The sequence below is a fragment of the Protopterus annectens genome, chromosome 1.part1 (genome assembly GCF_019279795.1).
Source record: "Protopterus annectens isolate FY-2018-M chromosome 1.part1, PAN1.0, whole genome shotgun sequence".
NCBI classification, from domain to species: Eukaryota; Metazoa; Chordata; order Ceratodontiformes; family Protopteridae; genus Protopterus; species Protopterus annectens.
In genome coordinates this window covers 240,700,439-240,715,955 of record NC_056726.1, presented here as the reverse complement: position 1 = coordinate 240,715,955, position 15,517 = coordinate 240,700,439, and the positions used below count along the sequence as shown (strand labels likewise).

The 15,517-nt window shown below is 44.5% G+C and overlaps 1 protein-coding gene across 1 annotated transcript in view; it reads left to right on the top strand.

Annotated features, from left to right (window-relative positions):
- Nucleotides 1-15,517, top strand: part of GOPC (golgi associated PDZ and coiled-coil motif containing) — a gene marked incomplete in the record, with an annotated part of 978,680 nt that overhangs the window by 925,660 nt on the left and 37,503 nt on the right.

The following is a 15,517-nucleotide window of genomic DNA, read 5'->3' as shown; positions in this document are numbered from 1 at the left end:
CCTTCAAAAGGAATTTTTGTGGTGGACTCAAGCATGCCAAAGAAACACAGGTCTTCCTTTCTGTGTACCTCAAGCAACTCAAATCATCACAACAGATGCCTCAGACTATGCCTGGGGAGCACACATGACAGATCAGTGCATTCAGGGGAAAATGGACCCGAAAAGAGAAGCACATCCACATCAACCAAAAGGAAATGCTAGCCGTGCAAAAGGCAATTATGACCTTCAACGACCTACTGCATCCAGGCCAGCTATTGATAAGGACAGACAACACCACAGTGATGTGGTACATAAACAAACAGGGGGGAACTCATTCATACCCCCTGTGCAGACAAGCCATGACTTTATAGAACACAGCACTGGAATTGCAAATTCAACTGCTGGCACAATTCCTGCCAGGGAAGGAAAACACACTGGCAGACAACCTAAGCAGAAATATGACAGATCCACACGAATGGAAGTTGCATCCTCAACTTTTCACAAAGATAACTCAGGCATGGGGACAGCCAGACATAGATCTCTTTGCTACCCACAGAAATTGCCAGTTGAAAAAATTTTGTTCAAGGACCTATCATCCACAGGCCTGGAAAGTGGATGCACTTTCCTTCAATTGGGCAACATTGGCAGTCTATGCCTTCCCGCCTCTTCCTCTGCTGCCCAAAGTTCTATTAAAAGCCAGAGCAGAGAGGCCGAAAATGATTCTCATCGCTCCAGACTGGCCAAGACAACACTGGTATCCGCTCCTGAGGAGCCTGACACATTCCCCACCATGGATCCTACCTCTAGTCCCTCTTCTGTTGTCCCAGCACAACTACAAAACCCTTCACAGCCATCTCAAAACTCTAAATCTAGCTGCATGGAGAATTCCTTGATTTCTCAACAGTTTCTCCTCTCCAAGGAGGTGCAGGATGTCATCTTGGAGGCCAGAAGACCTTCTACTAGAAAGGCTTATTCCACCAAATGGAAACGATTTTGTGCCTGGAATCTAGAAAAGGGACAGAATCCTTGGGTAATAAATATACCTCAAATTTTACAGTACCTAGCTGAGATGTTAAACAATGGACTTTTCTTTCTCTTCCATCAAGATCCACGCGTCTGCCATTTCTGCACAATACAACACAGATCCTCCATTATTCTCCCACCCTCTCTTAAGGCAGTTCCTCAGAGGGGCAAAGAATTTAAAACCCCCAAGGAAACCACCAGTCCCTGCTTGGGACCTCAACTACGTATTGGAAAAGCTGACCCTTCCTCCCTTCGAGCCAGCTTCTTCAACAGAGTTACAGTACTTGTCATGGAAAACAGCCGTTGTTCTGGCTATCACCTCAGCACGCAGGGTTTCGGAGCTACAGGCTCTCATGGCTGTGCAACCATTCATCATTTTCCATCAGGACAGAGTTTCCTTACGAACCAATCCTACCTTTATGCCAAAGGTAGTATCCAGTGTAGCTTTGAATCAGACTATCCACTTACCTACCTTTTATCCTAATCCACAAAACAAAGGGGAAAGACTACTACATTCCTTGGACATTCACAGACAACTACATTACTACTTGGACAGAACAAAGCCATTCAGGAAATCTGAGCAACTCTTTGTGTCCTATGCTGTAGGTGCTCAGGGAAAGGCTATTTCCAAACAGACTATTTCAAAATGGATAGTCCACTGCATATGCTTTTGTTATTCATTTCATGGAAAAACTGTGCCTGCATGCATCAGATCCCACTCCACCAGAGCCACAGCTACCTCTGCAGCCTTCCTCAGGGGGGTCCCTACCAAGGACATTTTGGAAGCAGCCACCTGGAGTTCTGTGCACACTTTCTCCAAGCACTATCACCTCCCACTATACTCAAAATCTAGAGCGGGCTTTGCCACAGCAGTCCTGCAGGGCATCCTAGACCCTCCTAGTTCCACTTAGTGCCTACCACCCTTACTTAGCTTTGGGATTCTACCCATCTGTTATGACTGCAGCTGTATGCACGATGAACATAGTACAGTTTTGTACCTACCATAAATGTAGATGTTCAAGTGTTCATACAGCTGCATTCCAGGTTTCCCTCCCTCCAACCCCTCTTAGGACAGGCCTTATGACAAACACTTTTCATATAACCTTTTTGGGGTATTCTTTTATGGTGTATTTGCTTGCTACTACTGTTTTTGATTTATCAACATTGCATCTTTGCATAACATTATGTTTGCCTTCCTTCTGGGGGCACCTGACATCTGGGGCAAGAAAAACTGAAGAAAATGGCGTTGGCTGCCTCTTTTATACCCCTGACGCACTGACGTCAGGGAAGAAGCGATGACAACCGACGCCGGACCTAGACTTTGGAATTCGGCTGACCGAGGACCCGCCTGATGGCAGGATAACCCATCTGTTATGACTGCAGCTGTATGAGCACTCGAACATCTACATTTATGGTAGGTACAAAACTGTACTTTTTGTAAGCTAGTTCTATTCCCACCTTGTTTTCCAAAGTTCCATAATAGTGAGTGCCCACCCAGCAAACTATTATTCCTTCTTTGAAGGTTGGGCACCAGGCTGGCAACTCGACACCGTAAAAATCCACTGCCAGTCATAAGTGGACTGGTGATCCACTATGGCGACCCCTAACTGGGAAAAGCCGAAAGGAAAGTAAACCTCCCTTACTATAAATTGTCTGCTGCTGATTTTCCCAGAGCCCTTATCTGCTTGGCTCCCTTGCCACAGTCTGAGATTGTCTTGAATTTATCCTGCTCCATCTTTAGCAGATAAGACATGTATTTTATTGTTTCACACTTCACTTGTGTTTCCGAGTGCTCCTGCCTAATTTTCGTTTTATTTGTTGATTTTGCACTTTAAAGCTCCGTAATACATGAATTTGCCTTGTCCAGGTAGTTTGTTATTTTATGTTAGCATTACACTCTCAAGCAATCTTTTCTGATGTTTTTACATTAAGAGGATGGGGATATTCCATCTAGTAGCAGTAGGTGGTGGCCTGGTCTGCCTGAATTGGGAAAAACATAAAAACACTGTAAGTGTAGTTGTTTTATTGACCATAGGACTTAGAAGCCAGTTTCATGTGTTTTAAGTGCCCTGCTGATCATGTAGTGGTGGTTAGTAGTGAACAGTATAAATATGGACATCTAGAAACCATTTTTTTTCCCTGTAAAACCACCTCTGAAACTGTACCAGTAATTCCATAAATGCAGAGAAACTACTTTGTGGGCTGAGTAGTATAGAGCAACTAGTTTGTGTGTTGAGGAGCAGTGCCCCTTGAATTTTGTATTATGTAGCCCAGTCTAGTCTGTAGCCCCAAAAGCACTCATAGTCAGCCCACCTTTAACCTCTTGTGTACCACACCCCTGTAGCTCGCCCACTAAAGGACCTGACATTATGGATATGCACGTTGCCAATTTCTCAGTAGCCAGTCTGGTTAATATGGGAATTTTGAGACAGTGAAACAGTTGTCTGATGTTTACTGACATTTAATCATCAAAGAAACAAATACAGTATGTAAAAGATGTATATACACAATGTCTCTATAGGCAAAACTATTTGAATACAAACATTTATAATATCAATCTGGTTGTCAGAAATTCACATGCTACACCCATCACACATAGTACACACCCCACACATAGACTTAATTATGCTGAAGCACCTAAATGCAATATTTCTAAACCCCAAAAACCTCCCAGACATTCCACCTGCAAAAACTCTCCTCAGCAAACCCAAAAGCACCTAGCAGAAACAAAGCTAACACTGCATACACAGCTACACACAACAGAGCCTCAACTACCAAGCCCATAATGCAAACCAGTACACTAATCAGGACTTTGATGATAGGGGACTCCATTGTACAACGTTCTGGTACCCCACTCACTAGGCTGAACAAGGAGAAAATAACATCCAGTTGCCTATCAAGAACCAGGATCTGCCAAGTCACGCATGCAATCAAGTCAATGCAATAGAGGTACCGGTATGCTTCAGTTGTAGTCCATGTTGGTGTAAAAGATTTGAGACGTACCTCCGTAGACTATATGAAAGGAGACATCATGGTGCTCTCGAACTGTGTGTCACAATCTGGTATGTGCTGAACATTGAGCAGCATTCTACCTTCACCAAGGATGATGCCATGATATGAACAGAAGGTGATTGATTTTAATAATTGGCTTAGTTTTTGATGTCATTCTAGGGGGACACAATTTTTGTCAGCATGGGAAGACACCATTAACAAACCACATTGCTGTGCCAAGAGTGGTCTGCACCTGTTCCCTCTAGGCTTTTAAATATTGGCTAAAACATTGTCATCCCCACAGAGCCTTTTTTTAGCAAATGCCAAATTGACAAACCTTCCAACAGAGCAAAACCTATCCAAGTAAATCTAAAGGTGCTACTGCTGTATGCCAGGAGTCTAAACAGGAAGATCCACCCCTTCAAGCTCTCCTTACCTTGGAGAATGTAGACATCTGTGCATTTACTGGGATATGGTTTAAAGCCACAGAGAGTATCCTGGCACTACAAGGCTTCATTGCCTTCCACACATTTAGACCAACATCTACACAGAGACTAAAGGTGGAGGTGTCTTGATTTACATCAGTAAAAAGCATACCTCTTGGTTGGTTAAACAGGATAATGCACTGGAGTTCCTCCATGTCCACATTACCATAGACTAAGTCCCATACCATATCCTAGCAAGCTATAGCTCACCTGCTGTGTCCCATGAAACCCATAGCTCATACTTAGATCTGTTGTAGACGCTCATTATTTAACCAAATACCATACTTGTAGGGGACTTCAAATATGCCTGTATAAAATGGGAATCCTACACGACCCTAAATAAGCAGGCACAGTGATTCCTGTCAACAAAACTACTCTGGACTACTTAGTGCATACACCCCTGGTGTCATATCCTCTCTGGAAAGGTCAGGCTACAGAGCCATCTCCTTTGAAATAAGAATCAATTATGTAACCCCAGCAAACATTGTAACAGTTAGAAACTATTCCAAGACAAGTTGCTTAAGTGTTAAACTGTCAAAATTTCTCACCCCTCCAAATCCAGATTACAAGGCAGCCTATGTGGAATTATTAACAGAAGGTCTGTACAACCATGGCTGATTTGCCTACCAGAAGTAAGCCCAAAACTAACTCGGAAAAATTAATCCTGGTGAAATCCAGTTTATACAACAAAAGAAAAAAGTCATAGTTAAAATTAGTAGTAAGTGTAACACTAAAAAAGATAAAAACTTGTAAACTGAATAGACAAGTAGGAGGACCAGTTAAGTCCAACAAAGCAAATTTTGGGGTAAAGATAGCATCCCAGGCCAAAGACCAGCCATAAGGTCTTCCTTAGCTATATTCGAAACCTCAAAGGCAGCACACAACAGTGTGATGAGCTGTTGATAAATGGAGCTATGTTCACAAAACCGGGAGATAAAGCAAATCTAGCTGACAAATTTAGCTCCAACTTACCCCTCTCACACCCCCAGCTGTCCCCCATCCAGGAAATACAGCCTAGTATAACATTTCCAGCTATAAGCAGGGAGTAGGTCTTAGATATGCTGTGTAAGGCCAGGCATTTGATAACCGCCAGTATTATCCTAAGATGGTTCCTAAGTAGCCTGAAATATGACCTTTCAGGGCCATTGGAGTCGCTGTTCAAACTTAGCCACCTCATAGATTTCATGCCACTTGAATGGAGGACTGCAACGATCACCCTCTGTCAAGGGCGTACTATCAGTAGACCCCAGGAACTGCAGACTCATTAGTCTGACTAATCTAATATGCAAAGCCATGGAAGGAATTTATTTATTTACTTTGTTTATTTATTTTACATTTGTTTACTGGGAGAGTCCGACTGAGAGAACCCTTTTTCAGTGAAGGCCTGGGAAGTAAAGCTCCACACAGTGACAATACATAATAATAACATTGATGTAATAATTTTAGTCAATTTTAACAGCAGACTACTTTTTATACATTGCTAAAATTATTGACAGTGGGCAAGTAATATAAAGTGCATGTAGAGCAGAAAAAAATCATAGTAGTTAATATCAGTACAGCTGTACAGTATAGGAAGTAGATAACAGTGACACGGGAAACCTTCAGACACTGGACCCCAACCCAGTTTGGTTTCATCAAAGGCAGTTCATGCCTACTGAACCTGGTGGACAGCTTTAAGAAGGTCACCTAGAGCTAGGCAATGGCTGAAAACCTGTGCATACTGCCTACCTTGACCTAGCTAAGGCATTCTATACAGTACCCCACTTTGGCATTGTAAACATATTCACAGAATTAGGCATAAACCCCTGTGTTACTCGCTGGATAGCCAGCTGACTCACAGGACCCAGGAATTTAGGATTGGAGGGACCACCTCCACAAAGAGGGCAGTCACCAGTAGAGTCCCCCAAGGCTGTGTGCTGGGTCCACTCCTTTTTGTTATCTATTTTTTGGAAATCAATGCCAATGTCATTGGCCTTTGCTCCTAGCCTGTAGTCCTCTGCAAACTTGGTAAGGAAATCATAGAAACCCCAAGATACTAATATCTTACAGGAAGGTCTAACACAGACAAATGATTGGTGCCAAGGCTACAGGCTTAAAACTCAATGCCAAAAAATGCATAATAGTACCTTTTGGGAAATCCGCCACCTAGGGAAGCTACTTCATTGATAAAACACCCCTAAAAGAATACACAGTAGTCAGAGATTTTTGGGATCCTTGTAGATAGTAACTTGGCTTTCGACCAGCATGATGTTCGTTGTGTTTCACTGTTGCAGTCATCACACTTGGGTTATCTGCCTGCAGGTAGCCTTCAGTCGGCCCGAATACCAGAGACTTAGTATTTCTGCGTCAGTTGCTGTCGCTCCAGGACTGATATCAGGGGTATAAAACAGGCAGCTGACGCCATTACATCAGTCTTTCTTTCTGAGGAGCCCGAAGCAGAAGCAGTTTGCACGAGTGACGGTCAGCCACTACCTGAGTTTTCATTTACAAATTGAATCATCCTGAAGTCTTCTAAAGCTAAGTACCTCATTGGGGATCCTTTTTTCTTGTTCCATCTGATGTCAGAAAAAGTTAACAATTGTCTTGCCTGTAGAAAGCAAATACCACACCGAGATTTTCATTCTTACTGCGTCACCTGTTTAGGCCCAGACTACGACGTACCTCGCTGTCGGTTTTGTGCCTTGTTCAACGCCCAAACCATTAATTGTTGGGCCCTTTTTGTCGCTAAATACTTTCGTTCTCGATCTCTGTATTCCAAAATGGCTTCGGTAAGTCATCCGACTACCGATATTCCAAAAAAAGTAAGGATAAAGACAGAGACAGACCTCACAGGTCCAAAGCTGCCGACGACACTTAAGTTAAGCTAGTCACCAGTTCGCTGGTACTCAGTGAGGCGCTTTCGCAGCCCCTGATGCCTGCTTCAATGGATTTGCAGGCCTCTACCGAAACCCATTCGGAGTCCGGTATGTAGCGAGACTCTACTTCGACTCTACCTTGGATGGGTCCAGAGCAGCTGAGCAGGCACCGGCTTCTGAGGAAGTTCTTCGCACTACCGATGTTTGACGCAAACCAACAACTTCAGTTCTGTCTAAAACTACTGAGTTTCTAAGGCCAAAAGTACGCACTATACCTAGAAAACTGACGACCAAAGCACATGCACCTGCTCCCTTGCCACAACATCAAATGCTTAGAATGGCAGAAGACCTTATTATGCTGATTAGGGGAAGTCAGCCTTCCCCTGCTAAGAGAAAAAAAAGATCATTCCCCAGCAGCTTCAACAGACCAAGAGTCCTACGACTCTGAGGGTTCCGATTATGAAGGCATGCCCTTGTCTGCTTATGAGGATTATGATGCAGATGAATCCATTCTCTCTGCCTCTTCTCCAGAGGATTTTTCTTTTGGTGAAACCTTACATACTTTTAAGAGAGCATTTCCATTGGGAATGCCAAGACTATCCTCAGTCCAAAAAGAGACTCAGAGAATTTCTAGACTTGCCACAACATAGGCCTTTAACAATACCCCCAGTCCTGGAAGTTGTTGATGATATCTTTATGTAATCCAGTCTTACTCCTGATACCTTGCCACCTGCTCCTAGGAAACCAGACAGGTACTACATAGTACCTGACTCTCACAAATTCCTTTTCAAAAATCCTACTGTTGACCCAGAGGTCATTTTTCAGGGACCTAAAGGTATCAAAGCAACTACAGCTAAAAATCCCACTCCTTCAGACAGGGATTCCAGAGCTTTGGACAGATGGGGTAAGAAAGTATATACCTCTGCAGCTGTCTGCATTAGGGCTTTGAATTGTCAGTTTCACATGCTGAAGTACCAACAACATATTATGGAATGTATTAAGCAAAAAATAGCTACTTTTGCAGACTGTGCAGAAAATAAAGAATTGCAAGAGCTTATACATTCTGCAAGCCAAGTCAGCAAGCATACATTGCAGTGTGGCTTTGACACCCTAGAGGCATCTTGCAGGGCAGCAGTCACTGGTTCTGTAATGAGAAAGCATGCTTGACTTAAGGAGCAGACCTTGCCAGACCATGTCAAATCAAAGTTATTAGATGCTCCTTTGAACAAGGACAATCTGTTTGGCACCAAAGCAGAAGAGGTTCTTAAAAAGATGGAAGAAAAAGCTAAATCTATGCAGACTGTCAAAGAATTCTTGCATGTACAGCCTCCTAGATTCAGTAGGCATTGTCATTCGAAACATTGGTTCTTTCCAGCCCCCTCAGGGCCTTCTCAAACTAGACCCAGGGGAAACAGACCCCCCCCCAGACTACATTCCCAGGGTATGCAGAGATCTAAGCAATGGACTTCCTCCACCTCTAAAGCAGGGAGTGCTAAGCCACCGCTTACGGAAAGAATTCTCAATGACTTCTCAACTCCACTCCCCATCTCTGCCCAACTGCTGGTGTCCCTAGGAGGAAAAGTTGCCCTTCATGCAAAAAACTGGATTTCCATCACCAAAGACAGATTGGTCCTCAACATTGTATCCCAGAAGTACAAATTTACTTCCACTCACTGCCAACCCCAAAATGATTCCCAGACCTTCCTCCAAACCAGTGGGCAGAGGCACAAAACCAAGTTCAATCCCTGCTCTCTATAAGGGCAATTCAACCTGTTCCTGTGGAACAGATAGGTCAAGGATTCTATTCCAGACTTTTCCTGGTACCCAGAAAAGAGGGCACTTGGTACCCGATCCTAGATCTTTCAATTCTCAACGCTTTCCTGGTAATACCAAAATTCAAAATGCTCACCCTGCAGCAGCTTCTACCTATGCTAGCCAAAGATGTCTGGTTAGTCACCCTAGACTTAAAAGAAGCCTATCTGCACATCCCTATAAGGGAGTCATGCAGGAAATATCTTCAGGGCAGGATCTATGCATTATCAGTTCTCTGCACTTCCCTTTGGCTTATCCACTGCTCCCAGATTAGTCACAAAATTCCTGACTCCAGCCATTTCTTACTGTGCACAGAAAAATATTCAAATTTACTCTTACTTGGATGACTGCTTGATTCAGGCAGACAGAAAATGCTGTTGCAGTACCTTACATTTGTAAAAAAAACCTTCTAACCTCCCTGGGGAGTACACAATCAACGAAAATAAATCAAAACTAGTCCCCAGTCAAAAGTTTGTATACCTGGGAGCAAGCTTGGACGCAGCATCCCATATGGCATTCCTCACTCCAGAAAAACAAGCCTATCTGACAGACTATTTTACTCAAATGGCCACCAGAACCCAGCTATCTGCAAGGAAAATCTTGCAGGCCCTAGGTTTCATGGTCTCATGCATCCTACTAATTCCATATGCCAGACTGCATATGAGGAAACTTCAATGGTACTTAAAATGTCTTTGGTGCCAACATTCTCAGGACCTGGAAGCCATCATTCCTATCATACCCTGTCTAAGGACAGAGTTTCTTTGGTGGGCAGCAGCATGCAACCACAACAAGGGACTGCCCTTTACTCAACCCCATGGCACCCAGACCCTAACCACAGATGCATCAGACTATGCCTGGGGGGCACACATGGATGGCAAGTGCATTCAGGGTCATTGGAGCCCAAATCAAATTCATCTGCACATCAAACCAAAAAGAGATGCTAGCTGTGCAGCATGCTCTGACATCTTTCAGATCCCTATTCTCACCAGGGCATCTGCTAATAAAGACAGACAACACCACAGTTATGTGGTACATAAACAAGCAGGGGGGGAACCCACTCTTACCCACTCTGCAGGCTAACCATGGCCCTGTGGAACACGGCCTTGGACATGCAGGTCCATCTGCAAGTTCAATTCCTGCCAGGCAAACAAAACTCACTGGCAGACGACTTGAGCAGAATTCTCCTAGACCCACACGAGTGGCAATTAGAGCACAGCACCTTCAACCTTCTGATTCAAAAATGGGGGACCCCAGAGGTGGATCTCTTTGCCTCCCCCCTGCAATCACCAGCTCAGCAAATTCTGCACCAGGACACCTCACAGCAGGGCCTGGAAAGTGGATGCCCTATCCTTCCAGTGGGTAAATCTCTCTATCTGTGCCTTTCCCCCTCTGCCCCTTCTCTCAAGAGTATTGCTCAGGATAAGACAGGACAGAGCAAGGACAGTTCTGATTGCCCCAGAGTGGCCACGCCAGCACTGGTACCCACTCTTGTGCAGCCTGTCACCAGTGCCACCCTGGTACAAACACCAGAACCCAATCCTGCTCTCTCTGTGGGTGGGGGTGGGGGGGTCAGATCTTGCATCTGCAGCTGTAAACCCTAAATCTTGCAGCCTGGCTTATTCCTTGAAATTTCCCCCCAGTAACCAGCCTAAGCAAGCAGGTGCTGGATGTCATTCTTGAAGCCAGAAGACCCAGTACAAGGAAATCCTGTGCTGATAAGTGGAAAAGGTACTGCTCCTGGATTCAATCTAAAGGAAAGGACACAACCCTGCCCTATCTGCCTCTAATCCTGGATTACATAGCAGATCTACTCCACAGGGGCCTATCCTTCTCTTCCATTAAGATCCATGCCTCTGGCATTTTGGCTCATTACAACACTGAGAGCACCCACCCCTGCTTGGGACCTTAACTTTGTACTGGGAAAGCTCACGCTTCCCCCTGTCAGCAGAGTTAAAATTCCTCTCTTGGAAAACAGCCTTGCTTCTGGCCATCACTTCAGCTATAAGAGTGTCTGAGCTACAAGCACTTATGGCTGTGGAACCTTTCATTATTTTCCATGCTGACAGGGTTTCCTTCAGGACTAACCCTTCCTTTATGCCTAAAGTGGTGTCCAGTGTGGCTCTCAACCAATCTATCCATTTGCCAACTTTCTTCCTTAATCCTCAAAATAAAGGGGAAAGGATCCTGCACTCCTTGGACATGCACAGACAGCTTAGATTCTACCTTGATAGGACTAAGCCCTTCAGGAAATCTGGCCATTTACTAGTCAGCTTTGCACCAGGGGCAGAGGCCAAGGCCATTGCAAAACAAACAATTTCCAAATGGATAACACACTGCAACCATTTCTGCTACAAGCACCATGGGAAACCAACTCCTCAGGGGGTGAGAACACACTCCACTAGGGCAACTTCTACCTCTAAAGCAGGGGAGTCCCTACCAGGGACATCCTGGAAGCTGCTACCTGGAGTTCTGTACACACCTTCACCAACTGCCTATCTTTTCCAAATCCAGGGCGGGTTTTGTGACAGCAGTCCTGCAAGGCATACTAGTCAGCCCTAACTCTTCTTGACTGCCTCCACCCTTCTTTAGCTTTGAGAATCTAAACAAGTGTGATGACTGCAACAGTGAAACACGAAGAACATAGTACAGTTGTGTACACTTACCATAAATGTAGATGTTCGAGTGTATTCACTGTTGCAGTCCTGGTTTCCCTCCCTCCAGCCCCCTTGTCTCTCTCTCTCTCTCTCTCTCTCTTTATCTCCTCTCTATGCCTATTACTCACCCCCTTCAGGGGTATTGGTATTTACGTTTTACTGGTGGTGTTTTCCCCACCATAACTTACCTCCCTATTTGGGGGTCTCCTGAGATTTGGGGCAAGAAAAACTGATGTAATGGCGTCAGCTGCCTGTTTTTATACCTCTGATGACCTAACATCAGTCCTGGAGCAACAGCAACCTACGCAGAAATACTAAGTCTCTGGTATTCGGCTGACTGAGGGCTACCTGCAGACAGATAACCCAAGTGTGATGACTGCAACAGTGAATACACTCTAACATCTACATTTAAGGTATTAGGAAAGTCATTCTGTGTCACTCAACTTATAAGTTTGGGAATGGCATGTTGGTCTAGGAAATTCATCTTGCCACTGTACTCAGTCCTCATCAGACCCGTCATTGAGTATAATGCCCCCTTTGGTATGTACCCGACCAGGCACATGCAACAGCTGGAACCTGCATCACAAATAGAACACAAGGCATAAAGACAATGTCCTCTGCAGAACACCTCAGAAAGCTGTCTATGTAAGAGTTTTTTTTTTCTCAAGACTGCATTAAAAGTAATGTTTTAGTTATGCCAGGATAAACAGAAGCATTTAGCAATGTCTGCCAGTAATATCCCTTGAATCAAGTTCGTTTTCAACATCCTTATCTCTAATGTCCTTGTCTGCAAAATTCAACTCAAAAAATAAAAACTATATAAAAGTAGCACAATTGATGCAGAGTTTGCGTAAGGCATTTTTTGTTATGTTGACACTAATGGGATAATTAAGGTTATATGCCATAGGTTCATAGGTTGGTACTAGGCTATCGGCCCTAGGGCCTATACAAGCTTAGCCATAACAATTCCCTGGCTATTTCTTCCCACAATATTTACTTCCCTGGACCCGTCTAGAAGGGCAACTGACGTGATCCCTGGGGTAAATTTCCTATATCCCATCCAGTTGTCAAGGTTCCTTTTGAAGAGTGCCAAGGAGGCGCTTTGCTTGACATGTGTGGGCAGTCTATTCCAGAGTATGGGGAGTCTCTGGGTCAGGAACCTATCCCTCCAGCATGTTTTGTTCATTATGATGACAAGGTTTAGGTCCCTGGAGTGTGTAGCTCTGATGGATTGGGATTTCTTTAAGTGTAGCATGTCCAACAGCTCTGGGTTTAACATGGCCTTGTATGTTAAGGAGAGATCGCCTCTGAGTAGACGATATGCGACAGAGTATAGCTGGAGTTTTTTTAGTCTGTCAGCATAGAGAATCTGCTTTAGGCCTGTGATTCTTTTAGTGAGGTGTTTCAGCGGCCTTTCCAGTTGTTGCAGATGTCTTGTGAGGTACATGCCAAACAGGGCGTTGTACTCTATGATGGGTCTAATGAGGGATGGCTACAGTGTGACAATGACCTCCTTTTTCCTGGATGAAAAGCCCTTAGTGATGACGTGTTCCACATAGAAGGATTTCCTGACTGTTGTGGCGATGTGGTTATCGAAGGTGAGACCACTGTCCACCTGTGTTCCTGAGTCTCTTATCACACTTTCGGTGTATAGTGTACTGCCACCTATGTGGTAATTCATGGGTACATGTTTTTTCCCAAAAGGGATAACTATACACTTCTTGGCATTGAGCTTGAGCCCATGGCTCTGATACCAAGCATCTGTTTCTGTAAGGCCCTTTTGTAGAATAACCACATAATTTGGGGATTCAGTAATGGCTCCCAGTTTGCAGTCATCCCTCAGTGATGGCCTGTACTTCAGAGAAGTAGATGCCAAACAAGAGCGGTCCCAGGACTGAACCCTGAGGTACTCCACTTGTTACTTGTCTGGAGCTGGATTTGGAGTTGGCTACTTTTACAGTGTGGGTTCTGTCAGTAAGCTAGTTGGCAACCCATCATGTGACATAGGGATTTATGCCCAGCTTAGTAAGTTTATCTATGATTCCAGAGTGGTGGATGGTGTCGAAGGCCTTGGCGAGGTCCAGATAGGCTTTTTGGACTGCCTTACCCTCGTCCACAGCTCTGGAGACTGATTCAAAGAAGTCAGTCAGGTTCAGGAGATACTATCGGCCCTTCACAAACCCAAACTGGGTGGGGTCCAGTGTTTGAAGGTTGCCAATGTCTTTATTTATAAGTTCCATGATAATACGTTCCCTGGCCTTACAGATCAGGGTCGTTAGACTAATGGGACGCTAGTTCCCAGGATCCAAGGTGGATCCCCCTTGTGGAGTGGGATAACTGTACCTGTGCGCCACTCAGTGGGCACAAAGCCTGAGGTGAGGCTATGATTAAACATGACACTTAGGTGAGGTGCCAGTTCATTTTGTAGTTCATGTAGTACACAGCCCGGGATGTCATCTGGTCCCATGGATGCTGTATTCTTAGCTATGGAGAGTGCAATTTTTACCTGTATGGCCATGATTACCGGAATTTGGCAATCTTTCTGTATGAGATGGGCCCTTTAGGGGGTGAGAGGGGGGTGAAGTTGACACTGAATCGATCTGCCAGGATATTGGCAATGTCCTTGGGATCAGTATATTTAATGCCATTCTGTTGTAGCTCATAGCAGATCTGAGCATTACCATTTAGATTCTTGACATAGCTATAGAATGCCTTGTGGTTGTCTTTGGAATCTTTGGCAATTTTATTTTTGTAACTAGCTTTGGAGGATTTTATGAGGGATCCCAGCTTCTTACTTAGGCTGGTAAGGGAGTTTTTTGCATCCTGGGATTTTCCTCTTTTCTGCAACAGTTTCTTCCTTTAGTTGTATAGTTTGTTTATGACAGGGGACCACCAGATTGGCTTCCTTTTTTTGGAGGAGAGTGTCTTGGTTCTATTTGGGATGGCACGATTCATGCACAAGTGGATGTGCTTGTACAGTGCTTTAGTGTAGGATTCAGCAGTCAAATTTTCAGTTCCTGTCTGCATGGGTGTCATGAAGTTTGTCACTTCTGACTTGAGTAGCTTGAAGTTGGCCTTGGAGAAGTTTTTTACAGATGTTTCCTTACTAGGGGAGGTGGGGGTGAGATGTGGATGTCAAAGGTGATTAGCTTATTGTCAGACCTAACCAACAAGGGGGTGACCACTGGTGTGGAGCATTGATTTCCCATGTTGGTAATGACCAGTTCCAGGATATTGGAGCTCCTGGTGGGAATCCAGGGCATTGGAATTTATGAATTCCAAGTACCGTTGGACAAAGGTGTTGGTACACGAGTAGTTTTCCCAGTTAATGGCAGGGTAGTTGAAGTCACCCAGTATTAGGGTGTTTGGTTGTTTCTTAATATTTTTCAGTGTGTTTAGAAAGGTGTAGTGAGAATCTTGGGGCATGGTGGGGGAACTGTAGTAAGCTACAATTTGGATTGCAGTCTTACCTAGTGTTAGTTGCACCTGGAGAATTTCGGATGCATTGAGTTGGGCAACTAGCCTGGAGGTGTGAATATGGACACTCCTCCACCTTTAGTGTTTTGGTCCTGGTTTGGTGACCAAAAAATGTGGTAAGAGTTGTAGCCTGGTATTGCAGGGGTGCTCTCTGGAGCCTTGAACCAGGTCTCTGTTACTGCACAAATATCGAAGTTCTCCATTTTTAGGAGTGCCTTGAGAGAGTACATTTTGAGGTTTA